General features: G+C 37.0%; 1 protein-coding gene and 1 non-coding gene across 6 annotated transcripts in view; one reads left to right on the top strand and one right to left on the bottom strand.

The window, feature by feature from the left end:
* The window catches only part of Arhgap15 (Rho GTPase activating protein 15), a 619,269-nt gene that overhangs the window by 267,903 nt on the left and 324,476 nt on the right, over positions 1 to 26,890 (bottom strand). The gene's annotated exons all lie outside the window — the stretch shown is intronic.
* Positions 18,344 to 18,466, top strand: LOC120102081 (small nucleolar RNA SNORA40). The gene has a single exon (XR_005503104.1). It is a non-coding gene; the product is annotated as a small nucleolar RNA SNORA40 (small nucleolar RNA).

Below are 26,890 nucleotides of genomic sequence, written 5' to 3'. Positions count from 1 at the left end.
GAGGAATGCCCTCTCTGCCAAGGTTAATTTCTCCATGATAATCAGAGACAACATGAGTCTGGGAGTCGAGGGTGTGGCTAATATCTCAGCAAAATTGGTAAACACTGAGACCTTCAGGGTAGTCCTTAAGGCTGTGGGAAAGAACTCTGAAAACATGAGTTCAAGAATAGATAATTTCTCAACTATGAAAAAAATATAAGAATGCAATATGAATTGTATAAGGCGTTTCACAGACCTAAACAGAGGCAGCTGCACTTTGAACCAGTTTTTCAGAAAAACACAAAGGCAGGCAGATACAAAGGCATGCAGATTCCTGAGTTCAAGGTCAACCTGGAACAAACCTCGGTTGGTCCCAGGCATAGTGGAAATGGTAATCTCGGGACTGAATCCCACCTAGATAGCTCATTGTTTGTGCTTACAAAGGTCAGTAGATCTCTGAATTCATTTGTAATGCTAAAAAAAAGTCCTTGCCTTCATTTTATGAAAGAATCAAGGGGCTAGAGTCATAGGATGCTGATTCATGGGATAATCAAAAGGGAACCTGGTGTGATGTCTGAACTGATAAGTAAATAAAAGACTGAGTTTTTGGTCTGCAAGAGATGAGCTAGACAGAGAGTATTTTAGAATTACTGGAGAAAGCTGCCCTGATCAGAGGGCTGAATGAAAGTTGTCTCTTGAGCAGAACATAGGCAATCAGCTCAAAACTCACAATTTGACTGTGAGTTGTTCTTTCACTGCTCCCAGACACCTCTTTATCAGAACCCCTCTTGAAGCTTAGGCTGGTTCTTGGCAAGAAAGAGCATGAATCATGTCCTGTATTCCCCAAATCATAACTGTTCTGGGGAGAGAAGTTGAAGAGGCACATACTCAGACATCATGAATATGCTTCCTTGGATTGATTTGGAATTTGACTTAATTTCTTAATGCTTTTTATACTTAACTGATTTGACTTGACTTCAGAATGAGTTGTGCAGACTAGTGGCTTTGCTTGAATGCCATTTCCTCATGATGAAATCAATTCTGTTTCACCCAATACCATACACCCAGAAGTATGTACATCTCTCTCTCTCTCTCTTTCTCTCTCTCTCTCTCTCTCTCTCTCTCTCTCTCTCTCTCTCTCACACACACACACACACACACAGATACACATGCACCCTCCCACAGATACACATGCACACACACACACACACACACACACACACACAGAGAGAGAGAGAGAGAGAGAGAGAGAGAGAGAGAGAGAGAGAGAGAGAGAGAAGAGGCCCATGCCATAGCAGGTAAGCTATATTGTATTATAATCCTCAAGACTTACTTTTATAAACAATTATGAATATTAGCAAGACAGAGTTCAGGAATGCCACATGTTAGCTAAATGAAAATGGCAATAACTATTTCTCAGAGATTTGTGACACTGTGGGACCAGTTCTCAAAACCAAAACCAAGCCTTTGTTTACAAAGAATTTTTAGTTTTAGCAACATTTCCCAAATGATTTGCTTTTTATAAAAAATAATAACCAGAGACCATTTAAAATATTTATGTTTACATGTCCAAAGGAAAATAATTAATCTGGAATACCACTCTTATTTTAATAAGAACATTTTTAAATAGAATGAATAAGACAGAAATTTTGGTAGGGAAATAAAAAACATGTTCCTATTCCCTTTGAAATGTTCAGTGTGTATATAATTAAAATGTAAACTATGAAGTAGTTGACACGATGAAGTAACACATAAGCAGTCAAGGCACCACAAAGCAGATTGAATACTTCCTTCAATCTCAACTTCCAGCTTTAGAAAGCAAAGGTCTAATCAACATGAACTTGAATCACAACATATACAAACTGTCCTTAAAAATCAGGTATTTACAATGACAAACTAGGACTTTTCATGACAAAGACAGATAAACTGAGCTCATATCTATGCAATACAAGAAGGAAACAATGGTTATACAGTGCAAATAATTTTTCTGTAATATGACAGCATAATGACTTAAGTGCTGAATATCGTCATTATGGCTCTGAACCTCCTGTACATGAGCAATAAAAACTCGGTGCAACTATTGTATAATTCATATTTTCTCTATGAAAATCTTGTTCTTCTTTAAAAATAGTTGCATCTATAGGATCTGTGAGCCTGTAAGATCTGTAAGGCTAATTTAATTATAGCGTCTGAGTTGTCTATAACGCATAAGCACCCTCGGGGAGTTTTCTAACCTGGGATGTGTTAAAGGAGGACAAACTTCAGGATACTTAGGTTTATTTTACCAAATTCCAGTCTTGTGAGAATCACTGTGTTGTGATATTGACACTATTTTGTGATATTATTGTGCTGACAACTCCCTAGCAATCATACAAATAGGTCATCACGCTACCTTTGTGATCTAATGCGTTTTAATTTTCTGAAAAAAAAAAAACCAAACACTTGAAATTCTGATAAGTATTTAAAATATTCACTGCATGTATAGTTATAAGTTGAACATTTTCTTCTAGTCATTCTAGACACTGCATAGAGCCATTACACCGAGTAAATGAAAAAGAAACGACACAGAAGTGAACAATTTGACTGGCCTTGTTTCAAGCTTTTGGATCTGTACTTTGGTTAGAAATCTTCCCTGTCTTGTGTTAGAACATGGAGGAAAACAAAGCTTATGAATGCAGTAACAGTATATATTTTCAGCCTATTGAACTGTTTACTACTTAGCCCTTTAAAAAGAGAATCTGAGAAACACAAGGAATTAGAACTGTTAGTTCCCCTCATCCCCAAATATTTGTAAGGGAGCAGCTGTGCCCAACTCTTAGAGTAATAACAAAACCACACCAATTTCATTCATTTTTGTGTTTAGAGTGTGATGAGAAGAGCATTTTGCCATTACTGATTCTGGAAATACAACAAATTTAACAGTTGCCTCATCTACCTGCTAAACTGGTCTTCCTTCCTCAAAATACGGTCTTGTAGGGCTGCATCAACCATCTGGCATCAGAGAATGTGAGTCTGACAAAGAAACTTCTTGGATGTAGAAAAGAGATAGGACAGACGAGCCCCTCTAGGGTATCTGCGAGATGAAAATTACTTCCACTTGCAAATGTGGACAAAAAAGAGACGATGGGACTAGCCAAAGCAGGACTCTCTTAGTTACCTGTTTTGCACCTGAATATGTCTGACATGAGAGTATCTGGCCAGTATTTAAGGACTTGAAGAGTTAAACTAGAAGACTAAGTCTGTCAAGCAGAATGCTCAAAACACAGAGTCTGCATGGGCACCCAAATATATTTGCCGGATTTTTACAACCAGCTCTTTTTCTTCATAGGCAGGAATTGCAATACACACAAACACACACACACACACACACACACACACACACACACACACACACACACACACAGAAGCACATATGAACATACACACAAACAACTCAAGCTGTCTTTTCCATGAATTTTGGGAAATTGCATAGTTTTGACTGAAAAAAAAAACTTGGCTGGATTTTCATATTTAAAAAAAAAGAGAGAAAGAGATGGAAAGAATAAGACTGTGCCCATAAAAGCCAATTGTTTCCAAACCACATTGTATTGTTTGGCCCAAATAATTTATCCTTCTATATGGAAGAAGGGAACTGTAACAGCCCGAAAGCACAATAGCCAATCAAAATAAAAGTTCTGTTCTGAAAAACCTTCCTAGCATGGGAGGATTTGCTGAGCTCCAGCTTATTCCTACCCACACTCCCCTGATATTGAGACAAAGGCAAGCTACAGAGAAGTTGGCAAAACATTTGTAATGAAAAAAATTAAATGAAAATCTTGGTTTTCACATCAAATCATGTCTTTAAGGATCTGGTTTATTGACTCACAAACTCTATGGAATCTGGTAGGTTCTTGAGACAGATCTAGACAGATCTGAGATAGGAGGAAGCTGAGGGCTCTGTCTTCTATATGGAAAAAAATTATTGAAATGATAGGATTCCAACTTACAAAAATGTCCTACAAAGCTGTATGTCTGCTATATACAGATTGAGGATTAAAGCAAATATCACTGAAGCTAATAAAACAAAGGGTGGTCTTATGTTCATTTTTATGGATTGTCTCATCAAAAGGAGGAAAATTTTTTTTAAAAAATCATAATTTTATCCCCTGATTAGTGTTTAAAGGAGAATTCTATCTGTAAAATTTTTATAGCCCAACAATGTGGCTCAGTGTGTAAAGGTGCTTGCTGCCTAGCCTAAGAATCCAAGTTCAACTTCCAGAATTTATATGGTGGAGGGATAGAACTGATTTCCTGCAAAGTGTTCTCTAACCTTCACATGTGCACAATGACACATGCAGCCACACACATAACTAAATGCAAAAAGTGTGTGTGTGTGTGTGTGTGTGTTGTTATAATAGTCTCTATGTAAAACACAAGTGTTTTGATTTTTAAGGTTGAAAAGTGTAACAGTTTCTTTCTGCTAGAATAAATACAAATGAGACTTTGAAAACACTGTAGCAGCCATACCTTAAATCCACACATGGGATAGCCTATTACATGGGCTATACTGCCACCTGTTCATGTGTGCATCACTTAAAAGTCAAGAGCCCCAAAATAATCTATCATTCAAGGACCACAGAGTTCTTAGTACCCAAATTTTTGTTTTTGTATGATTCAATAATCTAGGTAAATGTGATAGAATTTACTCCACCTCATTCGAGTCACCTGCAGAAAATAATAAAGAGAGACAGATGTGCCCCTTCTTGCTCTCATTCTTGTCCCTTCCTCTTTGTCCTTGTCAGCATGCATATCTAATTTAGTTTTCACTAAAGTGTGTTACAAAAATATTAAAGTATATTTTATAATCATAGAACAGCAAAGCAAAATAAAATAAAACAGCTGAGGAGATTATGAAGGAAGAAAGTAAGGAAGAGGAACGGAAAATAGCAAGGGGTAAAAGGCAAAAAACATCAGTGTAGAACAACTTCATATAACTAAAGGAACAGTATCAAGAGAATATTTCTAACGTTTAAAATAAAAACCTGCTAGAATAATGCTTTATTATGAAAGGGGCCTATCACACTGTGAAGCAATAAAGTTGATCTAGAAATCTCAAGTATAGCAGTAGATGCTGGCTCTCTGTGAAGAAGACAGAAATAACGAAGGCACAGCGATAATAGCAATCTCTGGATATGCCATCACGCTACAACACAAACGTTTTGAGATGTTTTGACTATCAGCAAGTAAAGAGGCAGAACTAGGCTTGGTGACATCATTCCCACTGAAACAGAAGTTGTCTTGACTAGAAATTGTCATAGAAATTTGTCATTTATATTTAGAAATATAAATAACTTGTCTGGCAGGAGTAAGCATAGTTTTACCAAGATGACATCAGTATACCGAGTTGGTTTATTTATTTATGTGTACTTTTTGAGGCACTGTTTGCCTTGTTCATAAAATATTCTTTTAGGTTATGCGATGAAATGTCGTCTATCATTAATACAATTTGTTCCTGCTCACATTTAGCTATCCGTATTCACAGCCTCATTGTATCTCATTCTATTCTTTAATTCTGTCAAATTATATCTCCTGAATTGCTATTAAAATAAATAATATTGAACAAATAAATCATCACAAACCTTGATTCTCTTAAACATCAACTTAATAAAGTAGGTAGATTGGTTTATTCTGGCAAGAGTAATGGCACGGGCTCTTCTAGGAAAATAGCTCATTTTCCCAAAACTCTAGAAGTTCTAGTTGGTCCGACCTCTGTCATAAGCATCACCAAATCAAAACTACATGCCCAGCCTCGATTAGAGTGCAATCACAATCAAATTTGTAATCACGATAAATCATGTAGGTTACTTTTTAATCTTTTGAAAGAGGATGAGACTTTTTTTTGCCGTTGGAGATGTCTTCAAGGAAAGGAGATTGAGGCTTACTGTGGAGGAGAGCAACCTTAGTTTCAGTCCAGCCACTTAACAGCTGTCTGGTACGAGGCAAGTAGCTATGTCATGATGGCTTTTTAATGTGTCATCCTAGGTAGGCTAAACTACAGACTCTGGTCATTCAATCACACATTAATGTAGGCGATGCTGTGAAGGGACTGATGGAGGAAATAAATGTCTCTAATCAGCTGACTTAAAATTAATCAGCAGAGATTATGTTGCGGTCAGCCAGATGAGCTCTTTCAGGAGTTAGCAGTTCTGTGAGCTCAGAGATTCCAGCAAGTCTTGCCGCTAAGTCCAGGCTGTTGCTGACCTTCCTTTTCTGACAAGGAGATTCATCCCTGGTCTGTGGCTTCCTGCTTGCTTCCGTCTTCCCTTTCTGACTACCTATGCTGTGTTCTCCAGGTAGGCTTAGTGAGCCTGAATGGTTGTATAAACCAATCCCAGTTGACATTATCTATTAATCGGCCAATCCTTCTCTCCATTCATCTGCCCAGTTTCTATTGTTGTGATAAAATTCCATGATGAGAAACAATTTGGAGAAAAGGGCTCACATCATCTTGTAACTCCCGGGACGTACTCCATAGTCTCTGAGGAAGTCAAAGCAGGAACCTGGAGGTCGGAACTGGAGCAGAAGCCATGGTAGAACACTACGGACTGTCTTGCTCCTCATAGTATTCTCAGTTTGTATTTCTTAAAAAAATACAACTTAAGACCACCTACCTGGGGTTAGCATTACTCTCAATGAGCAAGAAGGGCCCTCCCACATCAATCACCAATCAAGGAAATACCGTACAGGCTTACCCACAGAACAAATCTGGTGGGAGTAGTCCAGAGGTTCCTTGTTCCCAGAATGCCTTTAGCAAGCACATCATCTGCTTAATATTCCTTGGTTCATCCATGAATCCACTTATTTTCCCAGACTCTTGTTATGAGTGGTATTGCTTTTTCTATTAGCCTTCCATATCATCAATACTAATTTTGCATTTTTTAAAAAATATAAAATATGAAATTATATATATACCATTATATATATCCTTTACCTGTTCATCCGCAATGTATGTGGCTTGGGCTTTAGGGCTAACACTCCTTGCATGTAGTGTTTGGGAGAAAGTTACTCATATGACTTATTTTCTGTACAGTCAGGAATACAAAACAGTGAGACACACTGGGAATAGATGTCTTATATCTTGGCAAAAGAAATGGTGTGTGAGAACTACTTCTTGGTAACTCCCTTCAAAGAGTTAAAAAAAAAATCTATGAGCTCTTTCTTATAAAGACAAACTTCAATCATAGAAACAAAAAAATTAATAAAAAGCAAACAACAAAAGATTTTCCTTGCAGAACGGGGTTGATCTGAGAATTCCAGTTCATAGAATGACATACTTTACAGCAAACAGCTGTATCACAGGGACCTCTGGCTTAGTCCGTTTAGATGGCAACCCTCCATTGGGCTAGTGTTAGTACTTGTGTGCTTAAAAGTGTGCAAAATAAGACAGTCCAAAAGGGGGTTATAAATATGGTCAATTTCAGAAGCACGATTAACAAGTATCTTCAGTTTGTCAAAGAGTTCAGTTTTTTTTCACTGTAGACAAGCATACTATGGGTCATGCTGAAGAAAATAAGACTGTGAAAAATACTTCTTGTTAATAAGCCAAATTTCCTAATAAATTTATTATTTTTCTTGGGTATTTTATTCCTTTCGTTTACTTCTTTTTACTAATGGAATAGAAGCAATATTTATCAGATTGTAGCAAAATTAAAATAATCTAGCCTTTATATTGATCTTATAACATTTAACCAGTAAAAAAAATAAATACATATTTCTGCTCCCAGTAGGGGTCTTAAGTCTGGAGGTATGATGATCCTTAATTTTTTCACCCTATGGGATGCCTCAAGTAAAAGATACTATTAAAACACTAGCCACACATGAAGAAAATCTTTACTTCAGATAAAACAAAGGCAAGCGGTAGGGGTTGTTGTCGTGGAGTTAACCAAAGTATGTGTTCTGTCTGTCACACTGCCCTGGGCATGCCTTCCTTCTCTTTAGCCTGACATGACACTGATCCATTGCGGCCATCCTTGTCTCGCTCTCTTGATCTTAAACATCTTCTAAAATGGTAATGTTCTAGTTCTCAACCCCCTTTCTATCTTAATTTTATCTAAGAAAGATACATACATAAGTTCCAAAAGAGTTACACCTATAAGAGGAAGGTTTAAGGTGGATCTTTCTAAGAATATTTGTCACTTCTAGGATAAAATCCGACTGATAAGAAAAATATTGAGGAGAATATTTTTTTAGTTTTCAGTTAATGTCATGTTAACTAAGTTAGCACATCAAGTGAAGCACAGTTTGTAGTTCACAAAAGAGGTCTGGCTAGTGTAAAATACAGATTCTAGTTTAACATTGTTTGTATGGTTTGTCCTTTGAGCCTTTGTGGTTTTGACATGAAATTGTGCCTTTAACCTTGACCATTTACTTTTAAACATACCATTCATCCTTTTAAAAATGCGGAAGATGTATGAAATAAGTGAACACACGTTTTAGTAAAAAATATCCATATTGTAATTATATGTCACAGGCTGGGGAAACTCATGAAAGAAAACTTCTGGGAGCTGGATTGAGAGTTCAGCTTTCAGTAGGGAACCAAGCCCTCCCTAGCACAGCATAGTGGATCTTTGTGGAGAAGATCTTTACAACAAAAGCGTTGCCCATCTTTCGCAGCCATGTTATATTTCTGTATTCTTCTGAGTTTGAAGTCAAGGAAGATATTTTGTGGAAGTAATGAGAAGAATCAATAAGGGAGTCGTGATAACTGTATTAGAATTGGCACATGTTGAACTTGTAATTTGGTACATTTCCTTGGCATTTTCTTTCATGACATTTATTCATTACTTATTTATCATATATTCAAAGAGCCCTAACTTGGTACAATGCTTCACATTACCAAGCAAACCTGCTCCTACTTCTGTAACCTGTGCGGAGTTTGCTTCATATCCTCTCTTCCCTCCATTACAAAATGCCACACACACTGAGAGGCAATTTGTTACTTCCTGCCCACATATCATAGAACTCTTAGTGATTGTTTTAAACAAATTGTCAGTGCTAGAAGTTAGATTATTTCTAATTATTCAGTAGAATCATAACGTTTTATCACAGGTTTTGCCAAATCGATTTCTAAAATTAAAATGTAACAAAGTTTGAAGAGTACAAATATCTTAGAGTGTTCAATGTTCATAGAAAGATGCTATCTATAAGAGAGATAAATATTAATATATTATGATACTTGCACTTATGCCTTTATATATACATTTTTCTGATACAATGAATTTAAATATTGATAAGACATGTGAAAAAGGTAATATTTCACATTACAAAGTACCCTTAAATGACATACCGTTAATCATTCTATGCTCATGTTTGGAGATGTGACTGAGAAGGATAGAGAAACTATATGGTAAATGATAACTCATAAAAACACATTCTCTTTTTAAAACCAGCTCCACTCTTTGTAGTTTTTCTAATACATAGGTATCTTGAGTCTTGAACATGGACTGGATGCTGGTAGAAGTGTGGCTTTGAACTTGGGGGGGTCTTCCCCAAAATTGGCAACAACTTAGCATCCTTCCACTTGCCAGAACTTCACAGAGAGCTCCCTCCAAGGGTTTTCACCGTGCCTTTCTTGAAGTTCTGAAGACTTCATCTGATACCCTTCACTAAGCAATGAAGCAATCTTTCGGGTTGTCATAGCGGTGTCTAAGCTGGGTAACAATCTGAGGAACTTCTACACAGCAACATAAAATATAAACAATGTTCTTGAGTACTAAAATTACAAGTCTTGTCCTATCAGAAACCATTGGAAACAATGATTTCCAATAAAATACTTGAATAAATAAACAGATAGATAGACAGACAGACAGATAGAGAGATAGATAAAATAACAATTGAACAAATGTGTGCTTAACCTATCAGGTAAACTTCTAAGAGGTCAAGTGTACCTGGCTTCACTAATCACCTCTTTTTTCAACCTTCTTTCACACAGTGCACTGCAAGCACCAGTATAGAAATTGTTCCTCTGTACCAAACTCAGTCATTATGAGATGACGAAAAAACAGCATCATGACTTCAAAGCACAGGGAAAATAGAAGTCATTAAGAAGAAAGAAATACATTTATCCGTTCTGACATTGTTCGTCCAATGGATATCTATCTGGTATTCTTTTTTTTTATTGGCTATCTTATTTATTTACATTTAAAAAGTTATCCCATTTCCCAGTTTCCCCTCTAGAAACCTCCTATCTCATCCCCCCTCCCTGCTTCTATGCACCTACCCACCCACTCTCTGCTTCCCCACCCTGGCATTTCCCTACACTGGGGAATCTTCTCCTCCCATTGATGGCCAACAAAGCCATCCTCTGCTACATAGACAACTGGAGCCATGGGTCCCTCTTTGTGTACTCTTTGGTGGTTTAGTCCTGGGAGCTCTGGGGAGGAAGGGTCTGGTTGGTTGATATTGTTGTTATTCCTGTGGGATACAAACCCCTTCAGCTCCTTCAGTCCTTTCTCTAACCCCTCCATTGGGGACCCTGTGCTCAGTCCAGTGGTCAGCTGTGAGCATCTGCCTCTGTGTTGGTCATGCTCTGGCAGATCCTCTCAGGAGACAGCTATCAGGCTCCTGCCAGCATGCACTTCTTGGTGTCCACAATAGTGTCTGGGTTTGGTGGCTGTATGTATATGGGATGGATGCCCAGGTGGGGCAGTCTCTGGATGACCTTTCCTTCAGTCTCTGCTCCACACTTAATCTCCATATTTCCTCCCTTGAGTATTTTGTTCCCCCCTTCTAAGGAGGACTGAAGCATCCATAATTTGGTCTTCCTTCTTCTTGAGCTTCATGTGGTTTGTGAATTTTATCTTGGGTATTCTGAACTTTTGGACTAATATCTACTTATCAGTGAGTACATACCATGTGTGCTCTTTTGTGATTGGGTGACTTCACTCAGGATGACGTTTTCTAGTTCCACCCATTTGCATAAGAATTTCATGAAGTCATTGCTTTTAATAGCTGAGTAGAACTCTATTGCATGTGTGTTCTTATTTCAAAGCCCCAGACCTGCTAACTGATGCCTGGGGAGATGCGTTTTCAACTGTCAGGCCATGCAGACTTCTTTCTGGTCTGCATGGTCACTAGCCTTTCCATGGGAACCCACCCATTCCCATGTGGCTCCCTGGACACACAGTTGGTATTATTCAAATGCTCAGTGAGCTGGCCTGGGATGTCTCCCCTTTGAGTTTGCAAACAGGATAGAAGCTCTTCTTACACTTGACTTAAATGGAAGCCCACACTGACCATTCATGACACTTCACTGCAGTGGTGGACGGCACTCTTTGCCATTCTGTATTTAAGTTCTGCATATGTTTAAAGATTTTGCTCATGTTATTTGCATGCTTTTGAACAGGTATAAAAAGACCTGTTCTTCAGAAGGCTGACATTATAATGACTTCACTCATTAATGTATTTTTATACTTGTAATTATTTGAGATAAAATTTTTACTTGAATGTTTTTTTTTTAATTTATCATTCTTACTTCAGAGTTTTGGCTTCCTTAATTCTATTTAGCATTTAAAGATTCCTTTTTCAGGGCTGGAGAGATGGCTCAGCATGTAAGATCCATTATTACTGCTCTCCAAGAGAATCCAGCACCCACATATCTGTAGCTACAGTTCTAGGGGTTCTGACATCTTCTGGACTCTGTGGGCACCAGGCCAGCACGTGGTATACAGACATATATGCAAGCAAAACACCCATCACTTAAAAAAGATAAACTAAAAATTAAACATATATGCATACATTTGAATTAACAGCAGTAGTCTTTAACTTTCTTTTTTCATATTAAAATTTGACATGTTATACCTTTGCCTCTAAATATTTCTTTAATTGCATTATTATTCTCACATTCATTTTACTAGTTTATAATAAGAGAAAATATTTGAAAGAAATGTTATTTAATGATTAAGTTACCTGGAGTGCTTGTTTATTTACCTTTTTTTATTTTTAAATTTTACTACATTCTATTCAGCTTTTGAATATAGGATTAAAAATATTTTTACTTTAATATAGCTGATAATTTTTTTAAATTTGTGGGATACTTAAAGTAAAATAGTAGGTTTTATATTAATGATATAAATGTTAATAATGTATATTTATTAATTATTAATATAAAAATATTGGAAAATACTTTCAATCTTTGAATGTTAATCTAAGTCTAAATTTCATATTCAGGTAAAGACAAATGAAAAATTTTTAAATTATTTGTGAACCAAAGGTGACAGTTTTCTAAAAATAGAAGTAGCAAGTAGCAAACTTCTAATACAGTACACAAAATTATCTCACCAATTTCAAAACTCAAATTACATTTTAATTTTTTGTTTTTACTGGTTTACTCACCATCTGTTAAACCAATAAATGGTAAAGTTTAATTTTGTTATTATATATTTATTTCATAATCAACTTTTCTTGACATTTGTGCCTTTTCCATCTGCCAACATGGCCTTGAAACTTTATTTTTATGTGCTACACACACACACACACACACACACACACACACACGTTTATATACTCATCGCAGTTATCTATTTTTCAAAACACACATATCAAATCATTCAACTATATGATTAATTATATATAATAAAGAGTGAAAACAAATACAAAAGAAAAGTCGACAGTCTAAAAATCAGTGTGTATTTTGAGATAAATTCTTTAGTCTAGACTCTGAAACCAAGTATATGATGTCTCTTTTCTTCAAATGAGAATGAATACAGTGTTTGAACAATAGAATGAAGACATATCTGCATATTTCAAACTCCTCACAGTAATATACTATTTATATTTTATTCAACTTTGATTATATGTAAAGTTTGATTAAAATTGTTTGCCATATATGAAGAAAAATTTTTTTCTTTATGGAATTTTATTTTTCCATTTTTTTTTGTTATCATATTGTCGTGGTGCTGCTATATGTTCAAATGCTAAATTTAGAAAACCAAGATAAGCAGATCTTGAAGGGGCACAAGAAGAGGAGAGGCTCAAATATACTGGCTTTTGTTGTATAAACCTTGATTGTCAAATTATTCCTGATTGGTTAATAAAGATGCCTACAACCTTGACTAAGCAGAAGAGATGGGGTAGAGTAAGGTTCCTGGGCTTGGGCTCTCAGGCAGATATAAGGAGAGGAGAAGAAGGAAGGGTAGATGGATTGTGATCACATGAACATGGGGTCAGCCTATTGGAGTAGGAACAGTCTAGGCAGAACATGGCAGATGATATCTTGGGGTTATTGACAGAGAGGTAGATAAAATGGCATAGAGGGTTGATATCTTCTGAGTTCTAGTGCTTTCAAAGCTTATTATAAGCATAAAAGTTTATGGTAGAAAAGGTAGAAACCCCCAGTAATATTTAAGCAAATGATATTGTTTCCAAACTTTTTCCACATGTTAAGAAATGAAAAAAATATATGTGTGTGTGTTTGTGTGTGTGTATGTGTGTGTGTATATATATACATATATATATAATTTTTAATAATCTTAAAATATTTCCTGTGGTTTCTAATAATTTGTCATTGTATTAGTTATATTTCTGTCATCTTCTTTCTTTAAAATTATACAGGCTAACCAATTGTGGTTTTCTTTAATGGTCTCTGTCTCCCACAAAAAAAAAATAGTCGTCAATGAGGGTAAGAGCTACACATATCAGTGGGTAGGAGGATATGGAAACACAATTGTGAAAAACACACTTGGAGACTACACTGCCTTGGGGAAGTGGTGGTGGTAGGTTTTCCTATAGGTCCCATGGCCTCACCCACCACTGCTAATAATCAAGGTTTCTAGTCCCAGGCATGAATCTCTTCCTTATGAATGGGCCTTAAGTCAAAATAGACAGCTTTGCTCATTACCCGTATCTAAGTGACTGATGGCACTTTTGGGGCTATCTTGTCATGCTGGCCATTACTGTCACTTATAGGTGTCATATTTGGGTAGAACTATTAATTGCTTTTGTCCTTAGGCAGCTTGTAGGACACCTTCCGGTAATGAAAGCAATCTCCAGGAAGGAGGCTTATGATTTGGATCCAGAGTGCACCTGCAGTGCACTGTCTTCAGTAATAATCCAGAGAACAACTGCTGTCTATGGCTCAGGGAACATGAAACAATATGAAAAAGGGGGCAAGCAATTATAAGAACCGAAAACTCTGCTGCAAGATTGTGTCTTCTATGAGGACCGGAAGCTATACCCATAAATTCTCACAGTAAGGCTGCTTGAACAACTATGCCAGTTGACATGCCAACGTAAGGGAAGTCACATGGTTCCCTACCCTGGTACAAAGAGTGGCAATTAATGACTACCGAGAGAGGAAGAATTAGTCTTCCTTAGTGATGAGCGCTCTAATTGCTTATCTAATACCAAGTAGTTCGCCATAAAAACTTGTACACAGCAAGCCACACTAAGTAGACCCATCAGGTTGCTAGTCAGGATCCCTTCCTAGCTAAGTAATTCACCGGACATGTTGGTTTAAATATCAGAGACAGATATTATCTTCATAACTTTCCAAATATTGTAAAAGTGATGGTATCTGTCGTGTTTCTACCCTGGTTTACTGGGTACTGAGTACAGCTGTATAAAACTGAAGACCTGTTCCTTTCTAGACAATCTGTTAAAGCATCAGTTGTCTTCTACACTTCTAATTGAAGAGCAGGTATCAATTACTAGCAAATAAGTGTCCTTAGAGTCTCAATGACAGTGATTACACAGGAAGCCTACTGAGGCACTCTTTCTATTAACTTTGAAAAGATCAATTTGCTTCCTTTTCCTTATTTACTCCCTATCAAAATACTAAAAAATAAACCCCTGTAAATTCCTGCAGTTTCCTTGAACCTTGTAATAGTTTGTTCCTGAAGCTTGGTACCCAAAATATGACAACCTATAATGGTACTCGTGAGCCAGATCTTCTGCTCTCCCCTGAAAGTGAGAAATGGAGCATGCACAAGGAGTGCATCAGATTTGTAACTAAGAAACATGGCATGTGATGCGGTCTCCACAGTCTTTCTTCTGATTGTCTAAATTTGGTTAAATTTAGTATGCTAATATATTTATGGAAAGTACATTGTTAATTGGAAATTAAGACTTTGTATATGGAAAAATGAATGAGGGTCAATATATAATACATATCAAGAAGTTCAGCTCTTAGCAAGGCACTCAATAGACTTTGCTTTGCAAAATCCCAAGGTCACTTTTGAAAGAGTGACAATTTATGATTATCTTAGTCATTCATCTTTCTGGTACCTCTTTGTTAACCAAAATTAAGAGTATTTTTCAAAATTATTGCACTAATGATATTACTAACCTTTATTGTGTCATTCGTTCCTATAAGTCATTTAATCTATTTTATGCTTCTAAAAAGCTGTATGATGTAGGCACTACTATTATCGACATTATATATATATATATATACATATATATATATACATATATATCAGAGGCTAAGTGAGATTAAAAGTATGGGTGGGAGAGGGGTTATACTATCTCTGAGGTAATTCTTCAACCTCACCCCCAAAGCAAGACCATCGTAGTACAAGGCGGTAGGCTGGGATGTGATGTTTGATGGTGTCAAATTTGGACTTGGCTTCCTTGGTATGACTTTGGTCACATTAATGACATTTCAGTGCTTTGGCTATACCCAATTAGTAAAAGTGGGGCAATAATCATACCTTCTATACTAATTCACTGGGTTAGAGGAGCAAGTCCTTTCAGGTGTGGATTCTTGCTGAGAGCGGCTGTGGAAGGCGTGACAACTTTGTTCTTACAATGCTGCTCACAATTGGGACATAGCCATAACCCATGAATGAGAATCCAAGAATCCTGCCACACAGCGATTCAATGAAAACGCTTAAGCTTCTCTCAAATTCTATCGTAGTGTCCCAGAATTTTCTGATGCTAATCAAATGTTATTAACTTATTAAGATAAACTGCCCGAAGACGTGATAAACCATTAAATAGATAAACAAAAACGAATAGATAAAATGAATCTAGAACAATGAAATAAACAGAACTTTATGAGGTTTTCAACGGCCTCATATGTGTACTTCTCTCCCTGATCAGATGAGCCCACTCACTTAAAGTTGCCGGCGAACTGAGAAAAGTAAATGTGACTGGGACAGCACTGGAGACCATTCGTACAAGGGGGCAGCTCATCACACAGTGTGCTGCACATGCACCTTTTACATACTTATCTTTAAGCTGTTTATTTGCCACGTCGACAGGCAGCTGGTGGAACAAATAGGAAACCGTGGGGAGCACATTCATTTTAAAGTGTTAATGCACCCAATCCAAGAGACAGTAATGTGCTTCCATCCATTACGATCCCCTTGAACGTTTTGGATTGGAGGACCATAATTTAAATGAAATGCTTTATCCAACCTGGAAGGTATTCCACATCCTAAATATTTAATTGATTTCTCCATCAGGGGAAGATGAGCTTACACAATAGGCAGATCCTGTCTTTAAGTGTCCGATTAATAGTGCCTCTAATTTAGGGTAATTTAGGAGTTTACAACTTATAAAATGGCTGTGTCTTCCACATTCTCCCAAAGTACCAAGAGGATTGTGCCTGGATTAATTGCAAACAGCAGACAACCCTCTGTGTATAATGAAAACTCAAGAGTCAGCATCATCAGCCACGGACTTATGGTTTGGGATCTTATCTGAATATGTTTCACAACGGGCTTCACTTCCAATGGAAAGTCAAGGAGCGGAGAAGCAGAGTTGTAATTGTCGCATCTCCCTATTTAAAAAAAAAGTTTAGCAAGTCAAGTTCGTTCCCGCTGAGTTTTATTTAGTTGGGTCTTAGCTAACTGAGCGAGGAAGGTAAATCAAGCTACTTGCAGATTTTCCTAATGGTGCAAAGTTTGGCACCCTGAGGACGAGGGAGCCGTCTATTCCTACACTTGTAAAGAAGAAAAGTGGAGCAAGATTGTGGGTGGCTGCGAATCCACGGGAGTGATTTATTACCTTCTATTCCACTCAGTCATTTCCATATAAGCACAGACGAGCCAGAAGCTACTGGTCACTTTCTGTTGAGAAAAGTATCAGGGAAAACCTTAACCTTCTCACAGAAATCCGTGCCATAGAAATCAGCAGTAGTTGACAAGTTTACTACGAAATAGTAAAACACGAGTTTATAAATGTAAAAATAGCATTCAACTCTACCAACATGTGTCGCCTTCTGATTTTGTGAAGTCTGACCAGTTTCACCCCTTTCTTAAGAGAAAAAGAAACACGTTCTATTTGCACAGCTTCGTTTTGGAATTTGAAATAAGAAAATAAATTAATAAATAAAATGGGCAGCCTATCGGGTATATAATGTTTAGTATTGAGTGTACCACAGGATAGATTTTTCTGTTGTACTTTCTGTCGTCCTGAAGAACTACTTTGTAGACAGCTTAATTTTTGTTCAAATATAAATTAGAATCAGTTTTCTGGGGAGAAATAATCAGTATAGCTCCTATTCTCCACAACAAAGAAATTACATTTGTAGACATATTCTAGAAATCTAAATCCCCCAATACTCCTTTGAGCAAGTCCAAGGAGGTTTGAAGACTGACGGTTCTGTACTCCGCTATTCCCGTGGGCTTGTGCGTGATCATCTTTACTGAGATTTGTCCCCGTCCCTGCTGAATTAATATGCATTTTAGTTAACTAATCTTGAAACAACAGGAATAAAGTTTATCCAGGTCTTTTATACCTCAGAGAACAAAACAAATACTACAAATCTTTAGAGAGAAAGGATATACAAAAGGGCTTGAGGTGAAGATTTCAAAGCAAATACTCTTTAAACGATGTGCAAATTACCTCAGCGCTTGAGCATGATTTATGAAAGGGGATTAGCCCACTGGAATAAGAACCAAGTTTAAACTGATGGGTTTCAAAGTCAAAGATGAGAAGTAGTTACCAGGCAAGGAAGGAGGAAAGCAACAATAATTTAGAGAAGTGATTTGGGCTTAATTTTTTACCCTGAATGGATTTGCCTAAATTGTCAAATTACTGTCGCTAACTGCAGTAGAAAGAGTGCATTTCTGCTTTAATTTTTTATAAAGTTTGCATTTAATAAATTAGTAAGTTTCTGCTTGTCATATTAAAAATATAGCCAGAAATTGTTGAGCAATGAAAACTACTGTAGCTGGATGGGCCAACTTGTAAAAGTTTTGAGAGAGAACATTTTCTTTTCGATTCTAAGTTACATACATACCAGCAAGCACAGACACTCACGTAGTCCAGCATGTTCTTCCAATGGCAGTTTAATAGCTTCTTGGAAGAATATGATAATAATGACTTTTATATCACTGCAAACATTATTTATTATAAGATAGTGTGTGTGTGTGTGTGTGTGTGTACGTGTGTGTGTGTTCAAGTAGTGAACAAAGGCCGGTTAGACAGGTACAAAAGTACATCATTTCTGCCTGTAACCCAGAATTCATTACTCAGTATGAGTTTTGATACCTACCAGAAAACACGTAAGACAGCACAAAGGGTGTTGATAATGAAACTTATCTTGACCATGAGGCTGGAGCTGAAGATACTTGTGAATGAATGTTTGCTTCAGTGTAGCACTGGTATAGGTCACACACAGAGAAGTATTCTGATTGTGTTAGGCATGAACATGAGAACACACAAGGACACCAGAGAGGTGCAGTGTCATCACTGAGAAACCTACCATCAAATGGCCCCTAGAGTAAATTGGTTGAAGTCATTGCAAGAAATCGTTTGCTGGAGAACTTTGACGGTGTCATGACTATGTAAGTGTTTTGAATTTAAAGACAGATAAAAGAAAGAGCAGCTGATGACATGACTGGAGTAAACACTCTTCTCTGAGAAAGGGCTATTATCAGAAACCCTGAACCCCAGTGACCTGGAAGGACAGGAAAAGAATCACTTAAATTCTTTAAGCAAAATTTTATGGTCTTTACAATAAAAAAAGATTATTGTATGAGTTCACAGACCTGCCATTCCGGAAGGTAAAGGGAAATTTTAATGTTTCCAGTCACGCATGATTAATATCTAATGTATATTGACTAACATTTCGGATTTTTCCCAGTGAAAATGCGTTAAATGGAATTCTTTAGGTTCTCAGCCAAATCTTTCCGTAGAAATCAGGTACACTCAATTTAAAAACAAATGGAGGCGTGCAGTGGCGAAAACCAATATGAAGTATTCCTGTCTAAGTTGTCGTGAAGTATAAAGCTAAATACGTGGGGCTAACCAGGCAGTGCAGCCTGCCTTCCGACTGACCAATGAGAGGTTGAGAGACTTGATCCTCAGGAATAACTTTTTAGTAAAATTCATTGAGAAGGCATTTATTGTTTCCGGCTCAGTTCCTGGATTTATACACCTAAAGATGATGATGTTTCTTCTCAGGTATAACCTCTGTCGGTTTTTCCTAGCGATGAAAGCATTTGCCACTAGAAGGCTGAAACAGAGGTCATTCTAAATTTGCCCACCATTGATGGGAACTCAAATGTGAGACTGTTTTAGTTTGCCTTGCAACTTTTCTAGACAACTTGACTTAAGCATAGCCTCTTGGGCCTTGATTGTTTTGGAAGGCTCCATTGAAATGCTAATAAGCCAATTTTAGGTAGGGATACAGCAACTGACCTGTGAGTCATCCAGATAGGATATCTAACCTGAAAAGTTGATCAGAAGTGGATTACAGTACTCAAAATCAATACAAAAATTATGTCATCTAAGGGATCAAATATCATTATTCTTGTCCTTGTCCTTGGAGAAGTGAATTATTTCTTTATTTTGGTGAGTTTAGTTTGATTTTAGACACGTGTTTGTGTTATTGTTGTTACCCATTGTCCTGGTTGTATCTGCGTTCAGGATCTAGTGTTCTCTACAGTGCAAGCAAATGCACACAAGAAGCGCAGTTCTTCATTCTATAACCATTTATGTGTGATCACAAGTCAGATGAGAGTGGTGAGAGTAAATGAATATTTACCACCTCAAGCCATGCTTTGTCAGGAAATGGCCAACCCAACAGCCCTACGCTGGGGAGGTTAGACAGTGCTTCAAAGAGGCTTTGACTCTGGCTTTCCGCAAATTGATTTGGCCAGCTATTTTTGTGTGACGTGGTATAGCATTTATCAAATTTTAATATGCATATATCATATACTAAAATGCAGCCTCCTGGGGCTGGTAGATGACTGAGTTTTGGCTTTTCCTGTGGATGAGAGTTTAATTCTCAGCACCCACATCAAGTGACTCACAACCATGTGAAAAATCAGCTCCAGGGGATTTGAAATCCTGGTCTGGCTTTCTAGGGTACTGACACACACATAAACATACACATACACAGAAATAAATCATAAGATAATGCTTTTTAAAGAAATACCATCACAGCTTAGTGAGTTTGAGGTTGGGGATCTAGATTGTTCTATGAACCAGCTCCCAGATGATGTTTGCTGTTGGCCCCTTGACTGCATTTTGTGTAGCAAGACTGTAGTAAATTCTGGAAACCAGTGGTTAGGCACAAACTGAATTTTCTATCTCATATTTTTGAAGACACAGAAGAAATGGAATTTTTGGAACTGTCAAGAATCCTTCCAATATGTTTCAGGAAAACCTGCCACTTCAGAAATCTTTGGAGTCTGTCTCTGTTCCCACTGCTAGCTTGGGCCTGCAGCATCTGTCACTTGGTCTGCGGCAGTATGTTCTTACCTCTCAGCGTCCTTTCATTGTTTTTCTCATAGGATCACCTTAAGCAATGTTAGCATAGTCTGCCTACATCGCAGCACCCTGCTAAGGTCCTGCCTCTTTTAGACCGAAGTCCACAGTGCAAGCCCTCAGCCAAATAGTTCAGACTCCCTTGTCAGTCTGAGTTTAAGTTGTTTTCCCAAAGTTTGTACTCTTTAGATTCATAAATTTCTAAACCCTCTATTCTCTGGCTCTTGGGTTCCTATTCTAATATGTACTCATCATATCTTGCCATCATTCTTTCTTCTATATTTAAAAAGCTTCTACAGTTTCATAATATCATTAAGTTTGAGGACACTTTGCCTTCCCTTCTCAAACAACCTTCTTTGACTTGTTACTTTTATTTAAAGATCACTTTCAAGTGTTTGTTTTCTGAATATAAATCTTTTTTCCCCTATAAAGTACTTATTGAAGGACCCAAAGCTTTGCTGTGTGTGCATAAACGGTGCTTTCTTCGGGACTCTCTGTTCATACAGTCTGTTATTTGCTTATTCAATTATTCACTTTGGTTTGAGCATAGATGCCCCCGTGTTTCAGACTGCTTTCTAAACTAGGATGGGAAAGGTAAGCTTCACAAGGTCATGGTGTATTTCCGTTAGGCACCCACTATCTAGTGGATCAGTATGATTGAAGTAAATGACCAATACCTTGGTGAGCTAGGATTACTTTACCTAGAAAGAATGGTATATTGGATACACGGCACATGGTGGCTAAACAGGCAGGTTTGTCAGTTCGGCAACAGAATTGACTTTTCTGAAATACGAGCTTTAGAGGCTTTCGTTTTACTTTGTATAAGATAATAAATACCAGTGTAATTGAATGACATTGTTCCCCCTAGCATAGCAAATCCCTTAAGAAAACAGAAAATAGGAGATATATTATGTCCCAAGTTAACAGAATAATAAAAATATGTTAAAACTAAATCTTTGACAGATTATGCATTTGCTTATTCTGCATTTATTCTAAGGCAAAATGTATAGGGTGATAACGGACACTATGACATTTCAAAATATAAGGAAACATACCATTGTAGAAGCTTTCTAAAATGAACGTTTATTAAAAATAATTTAAATGGAATTTCTCTATAAGAGGGCCACAATATTTTTACGATACATCACAGGATAACTAATACATAACCTAGTGCTATGAATAGTTTCCTTCTTTTGGAGTTATTTGCAAGAAGGTCCCATAGAACCCCCAATAGGCTACTGTCCCTGCTCTTGTTTATTTTCTAGAACTTGACACTCTGACGCTATTGCTGAAGGCACCACACATATGAAACCAAGCTAGAACTGGCCTGGAAATTTCAGACCCACTGGAGAAGCCTTCATAGCACTGAAAGATACCATGCAGGCTACCAGAAGACAAACAGACTCATTAATCCTAACCAGCGGTGAATTCTACAGCAATGGTTGGGCTTGCAAAACATAACCACATACACCACATACGTGTAATAGTGGCATGGACATCATGGTAATAACCAACCCTTTTCTTATTAGAGTTAGGGCCCCCTCCATAAGTTGAAATCCATATCTAATAATGTTATCCAGGCTAAGAACCTGCGTTATGAGTCCCTGGGGAGGAACCTATAGCTATTACTCTGTTAAATGGACATGACACTAGCATCTTAGTGGTTTATGGTAGAACCCATAGAATTGTATATTTGCCAACCTTCACCAGCGATGCTTCTCTGCTCAGTGTATAGCAATTAACACAGGGGCTCACAACTAGTCAAGGTGTAGAGAACAAGAGTGTGGCATATTCAACCCTGAAGGCGCAACATTCATGAGACCCACCTAAAGTCAACTGTATCAGACCAAAGTCCAGCATGGAGTGGGGAAGAAGTCTCCAAGTCCTACCCTTTCTACTGTGCCAGTGGGAGAAGGAGAGCGCATTTTCTTTAAAAGGGAAGTCCCTCGTTGGTTAGCTACCCTCTAATGAAAACCACAAATCCGAGACTACACAGAAGGGGATATGATCAAAATACATTGCACGGAATTATCAAAAAGCTAATTAAAAATGAGGATAATGAGTATATTTTTTGTCCTTAGCTCTAAATATAGGCACTGATGGATTTACAGTCAAGAAAATTGTGAAGACTTTATACAAAATTCACCCACAAAAATCATTATATCAAGTACGTATATAATAATATAAAGTTTAAAAATACCTTAGGTATATGTAAACCCTGATTTTACACTGCCTTTAGATCTAATGTAGAAAATTTCCATTGTGTCCAAAGTTTCCTTTGTGTTATTTAATAATTATGCCAAACTACCGATTGCATTTAAGAAGCAATTCAAATATTGTACATTTAAGAAATGCATCTAAATCACATAGTTGGGCATTTTGGGTTCAGAATGGTGCTCAAGTACACAAAGTGGAAAAGTCAATGTACTAGCAGCTGTCCCAGTTAGCCAGAATTGGCATTCTGACACACACCAGAGTCATTTGGGAAGGAAGCCTTAATTGAAATGCTACCCAGATCAGACTGATGCATAAGCGAGTATGTTGGTGTATTTATTTTTAATTGATGAAGGGTTTCCATCTCACCGTGTGCGCGCCACTCCCTGGGCAAGTAATCTTCACGCATATAAGAAAGCTAGCCAAGCATGAGCTGAAGACTGAACCAGCCAGCAGTGTTACTCCATAGCCTTTGTTACAAGTTCCTGCTTGAGTCCTTGTCCTGACTTTCCTCAACGTTGGACTATGACCTGGAAACGTAAGCCAAATAAACTCCTTTCTCATCTATGAAACAAAGCAAAGCAAAGCAAAACAGAGCAAAAACAAAACAAAGAAGCAAAAAACAGAGCAAAACAGAGCAAAACAAAACAAAGAAGCAAAACAGAGCAAAACAAAAAAAAAAACAAGAATACTCAAAATTCTGACTCTTCCACCCGCTTCTTGTGTAACTCCATCTAGCTTTTAAAGAAAGTGACGAGGGCCAGAATTTCTGTCACTCCCGTTTTAAGTTGAATTTCCATAAATAGATTGACTCTTCAGAAGAAGATCTCAGTTTTCAAACTTATCAAAACCATCACATTTCCTTCACTGGAAAAATATCTTTTTAATTTTCTTTATTCAAGTACAGTGTTGACACTTTGAAATCAGTGTACATAAAAAATTCTCAAGAAGGGGTTTGAACCATGGCAATTCTTTAAAATACATAGGATAGCGAGATAGAATATTGAGAGGGGCGCCCTGATCTGAATTGTAAAGGATGCTATCTCAGCAGGGTGAAGGAAAGGTAGTGACTTCAGCATGCTGAGCTGAGGATCAGTCATTAGCTCATTTCTCTGGAAAACAAATTGAGGGTCACTGACTGGGTTAAGGGGGTAGTTGAGAAGAAGAGAGAATAAAGAACTGTCTAGAGGCACGTGGAATTGTATATTTCTATTTAACTAGTTTGGAAATGTTTGAAAAGTGATACAGGAAATAGGTATAGGGGCAGAAGAAGGAGGAGAAATTTTGCTTTTATTTTTGACCTTAGTTTGGTGTTTGGGAAGGTACTTTGTCTGATAGCAAGATGCCTTTTGTTTCTGTTTCTTTGTCTGTTTTTTAAAGCTGACCTTGAACATAATATGTAACAGATTCCTGATCCTCCAGCATGCATCTCCTAAGTGCTAGGATTATAAGTGTGTGCTACCAAGATTAGTACCCACAGCAAAATCATAGTACATATTTCCTGAAGAGCTACAGTATCTTACATTTTGTCTAGGTTTTAAAGCCAATTAATTTCGTATACAAATAGAATACATCTATTTTCAGTAAGAGAGTTAAAAAAATAGGAATGTTGATGTTAGTTATCACTTAAACATTCAAATTATCCACGAACCATTTCTCTAAGAAAACACAGATGTTTAACGTTACAGATCACATTTTTAAAAAATAAATTCTGGGTGGTATATTTGCTCTTTTCAGATTATCATCATATGGTTGGATGAAAGTGGTACCTGATTTTCCTTAAAGGTTGTGGAGTATACTATGAAAAACAAGAAACAAACTTTATTTTCTAAACAAACAAACAAAAGACGAAAGAAAACAAAACCACTGAAGATTCTATGCTTAAAATGAATACTTTTCTAGGCATATGGAGGAAGCCATTTGGACAGCTGACAAAATGACTTAAAAAGAAAGGTACATTCTTTAAGCCTTTTAAAGAATCATAGTACAAGTTTCTGTGGTCTAGAACCAAAGTGAGTGGGTGGACCACATGAATCTTGAGTGCTCTAGGAAGAGTATTATCATTTGCATCCAAAACAGCGTTTTTCGACACAGATGTAAGAAAGCTTCAAATACCATGCTGAGAAAGGCCACTTTAAATTTAGTTGACAATAATGAGTAACTATCCTAGGCTTAACTTCATAATAAACTGCTAACACGTGCCAATCCTCAGCATAGAGTAGGAAGGAGAAAACTTTTAGCTTGACTTTCTTTTGTTTATAATCACAACAGTGTACTAATGTTTAGGAAATATTGCCGGAGAGTAGAGTAAGAAGCCCTCTGGGTTTGGCCTATTAGTGAAAGAAAATTGCCACTTGACCTAATGAAATCAGAAATTGATTAACTGGAGTTCATCTCAGGAGAAATATGGTTACAGTGTTACTGCCAGGGTCAGGAGGAAGATGGGTGATCTAGCAATGGTGCACTTGTAGGGTTACATGGGCTTGAGAATAGCTCATGCTTCCAGATGCATGGCCCTGGGTGACCAGAGGGCAGAGGGTAAGATCAGCCCCTTAGATAGGAAAGAAGAGATTAATCAGAACTTGCTTTGCACGGCTCAAAACTAAGTCCTTGGATCTAATGATTCACAGGAAACTAAATGTTTTGAAGAAATTACAAGCTAGGGGTCCCATAAAAGTTGGGACTTTCTGCTGGCTACTATGAAGACTCACAGAAGAATAGCGAAGGTCACCTGGTTTAGTCAAGTATGTATCTAGTCTTTACGGGTTTCCTCTTCTGAATTTAAACAGCATGCTTAATCATATTTTAATGTCCATTTTTAAATCATCTAAATTATTTTCTGAAAAAAGAACTTTCTTAGACTGCGAAAAATGAACAATGAACAAATAGTCTTTAAATAGCTGAAATTATTGATTGTTTAGATTTTTGTTCAACAGGTTTCCTCAAGTGGTATTGAATAAAATGGCTGCTAGGTGTGACATACTTTCTTTCTGGGGGTGAGGGGGGCTAAGGTGAGTAACCAAGGCACTTAAATAGAGAGGCTTTGTCCTTTCAACCTTCCGATCAGTTAATAACCCATAGTAATCTATGCGAATAATGTTTTCTTTCTTCAGTAAAACATTTTTTGTTTTCTTAACTAGATTTGATTTATTTATCTTCTTAACTAGATCTCTGCAGGTTTAATATTGTTTTCTCTTTTCTGGCAGATGGCTTATTCACCTTATTATTTTCAATCATTGGCAGGGTTACACTGTTTCATATGAAATTCATAATTAGAAACCTTTTATGATATATATTTTATGAATCTCCAGGATAGGCTTGTTGGTGTGTGTTTCAGCAATTGTTAATTACATGCCTATCACAGAAATTAGTATGACTTTTTAGTTTTCCACGAATAAGAAATGTATTATTTTCATATATATATATATATATATATATATATATATATATATATATACATACTTACCCATAAAGGCCATAAGGGTCACAAGGATAAAAAATGATGCTTTGGGACCATGAGTAAAAAAACAATGCGTTATCAACATTGTATTTTAAAGGCCTTAATATAAATCATAAAGGAAATTAGGTATTTGTTTCAAAGTTTTCATGTTGCAGTTTAAAAGTGTGAATGAATATTCTTTCATTGAATTACAGAAATGCCTACTATCTAACTTTCTGTATATCAATGTTTAATAGAAAACATTAAAATACAAACAAAAAAAGGGTGAAAAAGATAGCATCATAATCGATTATATATACAGCACCTAGATCAAGTAAGTTAATTGCTGGGAAAATACCAGACTTACTCTACCAAGAATGTGGCGGTTTGATAAAAATGGCCTACTCTACACTCATATGTTTGAATGCTCGACCTTAGTGAATGGCACTATTAAGAGGTATGACCTTGTTGGAGTAGCTGTGATCTTATTAGAGGTGTATGTCATTGTGGAAGCAGGCTTTGAGATAATACATGCTCAAGCTCCATCCCGTGTGATTCATG

Source organism: Rattus norvegicus, chromosome 3 (genome assembly GCF_036323735.1).
Source record: "Rattus norvegicus strain BN/NHsdMcwi chromosome 3, GRCr8, whole genome shotgun sequence".
NCBI lineage: Eukaryota > Metazoa > Chordata > Mammalia > Rodentia > Muridae > Rattus > Rattus norvegicus.
The sequence above is the reverse complement of the archived record's forward strand: the minus strand, read 5'-3'. Positions and strand labels throughout refer to the sequence as shown.